This window comes from Heterodontus francisci, unplaced genomic scaffold, assembly GCF_036365525.1.
Source record: "Heterodontus francisci isolate sHetFra1 unplaced genomic scaffold, sHetFra1.hap1 HAP1_SCAFFOLD_162, whole genome shotgun sequence".
NCBI classification, from domain to species: Eukaryota; Metazoa; Chordata; class Chondrichthyes; order Heterodontiformes; family Heterodontidae; genus Heterodontus; species Heterodontus francisci.
In genome coordinates, this window is record NW_027140217.1 from 1,774,865 (window position 1) to 1,783,236 (window position 8,372).

Genomic DNA, 8,372 nt, shown 5'->3' on the forward strand with positions numbered 1-8,372 from the left:
CTCTCTGACACTCTCTGACACTCTCTGACACTCTCTGAAACTCTCTATCACTCTCTATCACTCTCTGACACTCTCTGACACTCTCTGACACTCTCTATCACTCGCTATCACTCTCCGAAACTCTCTGACACTCTCGGAAACTCTCTATCACTCTCTATCACTCTCTGACACTCTCAGACACTCTCTGACACTCTCTGAAACTCTCTATAACTCTCTATCACTCTCTGACACTCTCTGACACTCTCTATCACTCGCTATCACTCTCTGACACTCTCTGACACTCTCTGACACTGTCTGAAACTCTCTATCACTCTCTATCACTCTCTGAAACTCTCTGACACTCTCTGACACTCTCTATCACTCGCTATCAATCTCTGACACTCTCTGACACTCTCTGACACTGTCTGACACTCTCTGACACACTCTGACACTCTCTGACACTCTCAGACACTCTCTGACACTCTCTATCACTCTCTATCACTCTCTGACACTCTCTGACACTCTCTGACACTCTCTATCACTCTCTGACACTCTCTATCACTCTCTGACACTCTCAGACACTCTCTGACACTCTCTATCACTCTCTATCACTCTCTGACACTCTCTGACACTCTCAGACACTCTCGGAAACTCTCTATCACTCTCTATCACTCTCTGACACTCTCAGACACTCTCTGACACTCTCTGAAACTCTCTATAACTCTCTATCACTCTCTGACACTCTCTGACACTCTCTATCACTCTCTATCACTCTCTATCACTCTCTGAAACTCTCGGACACTCTCTGACACTCTCTATCACTCGCTATCACTCTCAGTCACTCTCTGACACTCTCTATCACTCTCTATCAATCTCTGACACTCTCAGACACTCACTGACACTCTCTATCACTCTCTGACACTCTCTATCACTCTCTGACACTCTCAGACACTCTCTGACACTCTCTATCACTCTCTATCACTCTCTATCACTCTCTGACACTCTCTGACACTCTCTGACACTCTCTGAAACTCTCTATCACTCTCTATCACTCTCTGACACTCTCTGACACTCTCTGACACTCTCTATCACTCGCTATCACTCTCCGAAACTCTCTGACACTCTCGGAAACTCTCTATCACTCTCTATCACTCTCTGACACTCTCAGACACTCTCTGACACTCTCTGAAACTCTCTATAACTCTCTATCACTCTCTGACACTCTCTGACACTCTCTATCACTCGCTATCACTCTCTGACACTCTCTGACACTCTCTGACACTGTCTGAAACTCTCTATCACTCTCTATCACTCTCTGAAACTCTCTGACACTCTCTGACACTCTCTATCACTCGCTATCACTCTCTGACACTCTCTGACACTCTCTGACACTGTCTGACACTCTCTGACACACTCTGACACTCTCTGACACTCTCAGACACTCTCTGACACTCTCTATCACTCTCTATCACTCTCTGACACTCTCTGACACTCTCTGACACTCTCTATCACTCTCTGACACTCTCTATCACTCTCTGACACTCTCAGACACTCTCTGACACTCTCTATCACTCTCTATCACTCTCTGACACTCTCTGACACTCTCAGACACTCTCGGAAACTCTCTATCACTCTCTATCACTCTCTGACACTCTCAGACACTCTCTGACACTCTCTGAAACTCTCTATAACTCTCTATCACTCTCTGACACTCTCTGACACTCTCTATCACTCGCTATCACTCTCTGACACTCTCTGACACTCTCTGACACTGTCTGAAACTCTCTATCACTCTCTATCACTCTCTGAAACTCTCTGACACTCTCTGATACTCTCTATCACTCGCTATCACTCTCTGACACTCTCTGACACTGTCTGACACTGTCTGACACTCTCTGACACTCTCTGACACTCTCTGACACTCTCAGACACTCTCTGACACTCTCTATCACTCTCTATCACTCTCTGACACTCTCTGACACTCTCTATCACTCTCTGACACTCTCTGACACTCTCAGACACTCTCTGACACTCTCTGAATTTCTCTATCACTCTCTATCACTCTCTGAAACTCTCTGACACTCTCTGAAACACTCTATTTCTCTCTATCACTCTCTATCACTCTCAGACACTCACTATCACTCTCTGACACTCTCTATCACTCTCTGACACTCTCTGACACTCTCTATCACTCTCTGACACTCTCTGACACTCTCTATCACTCTCTATCACTCTCTGACACTCTCAGACACTCTCTGACACTCTCTGACACTCTCTGACACTCTCTATCACTCTCTGACACTGTCTGACACTCTCTGACACTCTCTATCACTCTCTGACACTGTCTGACACTTCTCTGACACTCTCTATCACTCTCTATCACTCTCTGACACTCTCAGACACTCTCTGACACTCTGAAACTCTCTATCACTTTCTGACACTCTCAGACACTCTCTGACACTCTCTATCACTCTCTGACACTCTCTATCACTCTCTGACACTGTCTGACACTCTCTATCACTCTCTATCACTCTCTGACGCTCTCTGACACTCTCTGACACTCTCTATCACTCTCTATCACTCTCTGACACTCTCTGACACTCTCTGACACTCTCAGACACTCTCTGACACTCTCTGAATTTCTCTATCACTCTCTATCACTCTCTGAATCTCTCTGACACTCTCTGAAACTCTCTATCTCTCTCTATCACTCTCTATCACTCTCAGACACTCACTATCACTCTCTGACACTCTCTATCACTCTCTGACACTCTCTATCACTCTCTGACACTCTCAGACACTCTCTGACACTCTCTGAAACTCTCTATCACTCTCTATCACTCTCTGACACTCTCTGACACTCTCTGACACTCTCTATCACTCGCTATCACTCTCTGACACTCTCAGACACTCTCTGACACTCTCTGACACTCTCTGAAACTCTCTGACACTCTCTATCACTCTCTATTACTCACTACCACTCTCTGACACTCTCAGACATAATCTGACACTCTCTGAAACTCTCTATCACTCTCAGACACTCTCTGACACTCTCTGACACTCTCTATCACTCGCTATCACTCTCTGACACTCTCAGACACTCACTGACACTCTCTATCACTCTCTGACACTCTCTATCACTCTCTGACACTCTCTGAAACCCTCTGACACTCTCTATCACTCGCTATCACTCTCTGACACTCTCAGACACTCTCTGACACTCTCTGACACTCTCTGACACTCTCTGAAACTCTCTGACACTCTCTATCACTCTCTATCACTCTCTGACACTCTCAGACATAATCTGACACTCTCTGAAACTCTCTATCACTCTCAGACACTCTCTGACACTCTCTGACACTCGCTATCACTCGCTATCACTCTCTGACACTCTCAGACACTCACTATCACTCTCTGACACTGTCTGACACTCTCTGACACTCTCTATCACTCTCTGACACTCTCTGACACTCTCTATCACTCTCTATCACTCTATGACACTCTCAGACACTCTCTGACACTCTCAGACACTCTCTGACACTCTCTGTCACTCTCTGACACTCTCTATCACTCTCTGACACTCTCAGACACTCTCTGACACGCTCTGTCACTCTCTATCACTCTCTGACACTCTCTGACACTCTCAGACACTCACTATCACTCTCTGACACTGTCTGACACTCTCTGACACTCTCTATCACTCTCTGACACTCTCTGACACTCTCTATCACTCTCTATCACTCTCTGACACTCTCAGACACTCTCTGACACTCTCAGACACTCTCTGACACTGTCTATCACTCTCTGACACTCTCTATCACTCTCTGACACTGTCTGACACTCTCTGACACTCTCGATCACTCTCTGACACTGTCTGACACTCTCTGACACTCTCTATCACTCTCGATCACTCTCTGACACTCTCAGACACTCTCTGACACTCTCTGAGACTCTCTATCACTCTCTGACACTCTCAGTCACTCTCTGACACTCTCTATCACTCTCTGACACTCTCTATCACTCTCTGACACTGTCTGACACTCTCTGACACTCTCTATCACTCTCTGACACTGTCTGACACTCTCTGACACTCTCTATCACTCTCGATCACTCTCTGACACTCTCTATCACTCTCTATCACTCTCTGACACTCTCAGACACTCTCTGACACTCTCAGACACTCTCTGACACTCTCTATCACTCTCTGACACTCTCTATCACTCTCTGACACTGTCTGACACTCTCTGACACTCTCTATCACTCTCTGACACTCTCTATCACTCTCTGACACTGTCTGACACTCTCAGACACTCACTATCACTCTCTGACACTGTCTGACACTCTCTGACACTCTCTATCACTCTCTGACACTCTCTGACACTCTCTATCACTCTCTATCACTCTCTGACACTCTCAGACACTCTCTGACACTCTCTATCACTCTCTGACACTCTCTATCACTCTCTGACACTGTCTGACACTCTCTGACACTCTCTATCACTCTCTGACACTGTCTGACATTCTCTGACACTCTCTATCACTCTCGATCACTCTCTGACACTCTCAGACACTCTCTGACACTCTCTGAGACTCTCTATCACTCTCTGACACTCTCTATCACTCTCTGACACTCTCTATCACTCTCTGACACTCTCTATCACTCTCTGACACTGTCTGACACTCTCTGACACTCTCTATCACTCTCTGACACTCTCTATCACTCTCTGACACTGTCTGACACTCTCTGACACTCTCTGACACTCTCTGTCACTCTCTATCACTCTCTGACACTCTCAGACACTCTCTGACACTCTCTGAAACTCTCTATCACTCTCTATCACTCTCTGACACTCTCAGACACTCTCTGACACTCTCTGAAACTCTCTATCACTCTCTATCACTCTCTGACACTCTCTGACACTCTCTGACACTCTCTATCACTCTCAATCACTCTCTGACACTCTCTGACACTCTCAGACACTCTCTGACACTCTCTGAAACTCTCTATCACTCTCTATCAATTCTGAAACTCTCTGACACTCTCTGAAACTCTCTATCACTCTCTGACACTCTCTGACACTCTCTGAAACACTCTATCACTCTCTATCACTCTCTGACACTCTCTGACACTCTCTATCACTCTCTATCACTCTCTGACACTCTCTGACACTCTCTGACACTCTCAGACACTCTCTGACACTCTCTGAAACTCTCTGTCACTCTCTATCACTCTCTGAAACTCTCTGACACTCTCTGAAACTCTCTATCACTCTCTATCACTCTCTGACACTCTCTGACACTATCTGACACTCTCAGACACTCACTATCACTCTCTGAAACTGTCTGACACTCTCTGACACTCTCTATCACTCTCTGACACTGTCTGACACTCTCTGACACTCTCTATCACTCTCTGACACTGTCTGACACTCTCTGACAATCTCTATCACTCTCTATCACTCTCTGACACTCTCAGACACTCTCAGACACTCTCAGACACTCTCTGACACTGTCTGACACTCTCTGACACTCTCTATCACTCTCTGACACTCTCTGACACTCTCTATCACTCTCTATCACTCTCTGACACTCTCAGACACTCTCTGACACTCTCAGACACTGTCTGACACTCTCTGACACTCTCTATCACTCTCTGACACTGTCTGACACTCTCTGACACTCTCTATCACTCTCGATCACTCTCTGACACTCTCAGACACTCTCTGACACTCTCTGAGACTCTCTATCACTCTCTGACACTCTCAGTCACTCTCTGACACTCTCTATCACTCTCTGACACTCTCTATCACTCTCTGACACTGTCTGACACTCTCTGACACTCTCTATCACTCTCTGACACTCTCTGTCACTCTCTGACACTGTCTGACACTCTCTGACACTCTCTATCACTCTCTATCACTCTCTGACACTCTCAGACACTCTCTGACACTCTCTGAAACTCTCTATCACTCTCTATCACTCTCTGACACTCTCAGACACTCTCTGACACTCTCTGAAACTCTCTATCACTCTCTATCACTCTCTGACACTCTCTGACACTCTCTATCACTCTCAATCACTCTCTGACACTCTCTGACACTCTCAGACACTCTCTGACACTCTCTGAAACTCTCTATCACTCTCTATCAATTCTGAAACTCTCTGACACTCTCTGAAACTCTCTATCACTCTCTGACACTCTCTGACACTCTCTGAAACACTCTATCACTCTCTATCACTCTCTGACACTCTCTGACACTCTCTATCACTCTCTATCACTCTCTGACACTCTCTGACACTCTCTGACACTCTCAGACACTCTCTGACACTCTCTGAAACTCTCTGTCACTCTCTATCACTCTCTGAAACTCTCTGACACTCTCTGAAACTCTCTATCACTCTCTATCACTCTCTGACACTCTCTGACACTATCTGACACTCTCAGACACTCACTATCACTCTCTGAAACTGTCTGACACTCTCTGACACTCTCTATCACTCTCTGACACTGTCTGACACTCTCTGACACTCTCTATCACTCTCTGACACTGTCGGACACTCTCTGACAATCTCTATCACTCTCTATCACTCTCTGACACTCTCAGACACTCTCAGACACTCTCAGACACTCTCTGACACTCTCTATCACTCTCTGACACTCTCTATCACTCTCTGACACTCTCTGACACTCTCTATCACTCTCTGATACTCTCAGACACTCTCTGACACTCTCAGACCCTCTCTGACACTCTCTATCACTCTCTATCACTCTCGGACAATCTCTGACACTCTCAGACACTCACTATCACTCTCTGACACTGTCTGACACTCTCTGTCACTCGCTATCACTCTCTGACACTCTGTGACACTCTATCACTCTCCATCACTCTCTGACACTCTCAGACACTCACTGACACTCTCAGACACTCTCTGACACTCTCTATCACTCTCTGACACTCTCAGACACTCTCTGACACGCTCTATCACTCTCTATCAATCTCTGACACTCTCTGAAACTCTCTGACACTCTCTATCACTCTCTATCACTCTCAGACATAATCTGACACTCTCTGAAACTCTCTATCACTCTCAGACACTCTCTGACACTCTCTGACACTCGCTATCACTCGCTATCACTCTCTGACACTCTCAGACACTCACTGACACTCTCTATCACTCTCTGACACTCTCTATCACTCTCTGACACTCTCAGACACTCTCTGACACGCTCTGTCACTCTCTATCACTCTCTGACACTCTCTATCACTCTCTGACACTCTCAGACACTCTCTGACACGCTCTATCACTCTCTATCACTCTCTGACACTCTCTGAAACTCTCTGACACTCTCTATCACTCTCTATCACTCTCTGACACTCTCAGACATAATCTGACACTCTCTGAAACTCTCTATCACTCTCAGACACTCTCTGACACTCTCTGACACTCGCTATCACTCGCTATCACTCTCTGACACTCTCAGACACTCACTGACACTCTCTATCACTCTCTGACACTCTCTATCACTCTCTGACACTCTCAGACACTCTCTGACACGCTCTGTCACTCTCTATCACTCTCTGACACTCTCTGACACTCTCAGACACTCACTATCACTCTCTGACACTGTCTGACACTCTCTGACACTCTCTATCACTCTCTGACACTCTCTGACACTCTCTATCACTCTCTGACACTCTCTATCACTCTCTGACACTCTCAGACACTCTCTGACACTCTCAGACACTCTCTGACACTCTCTATCACTCTCTGACACTCTCTATCACTCTCTGACACTCTCTATCACTCTCTGACACTCTCAGACACTCTCTGACACGCTCTGTCACTCTCTATCACTCTCTGACACTCTCTGACACTCTCAGACACTCACTATCACTCTCTGACACTGTCTGACACTCTCTGACACTCTCTATCACTCTCTGACACTCTCTGAAACTCTCTATCACTCTCTATCACTCTCTGACACTCTCTGACACTATCTGACACTCTCAGACACTCACTATCACTCTCTGACACTGTCTGACACTCTCTGACACTCTCTATCACTCTCTGACACTGTCTGACACTCTCTGACACTCTCTATCACTCTCTGACACTGTCTGACACTCTCTGACAATCTCTATCACTCTCTATCACTCTCTGACACTCTCAGACACTCTCTGACACTCTCTATCACTCTCTGACACTCTCTATCACTCTCTGACACTCTCTGACACTCTCTATCACTCTCTGATACTCTCAGACACTCTCTGACACTCTCAGACACTCTCTGACACTCACTATCACTCTCTGACAATCTCTATCACTCTCTATCACTCTCTGACACTCTCAGACACTCTCTGACACTCTCTTTCACTCTCTGACACTCTCTA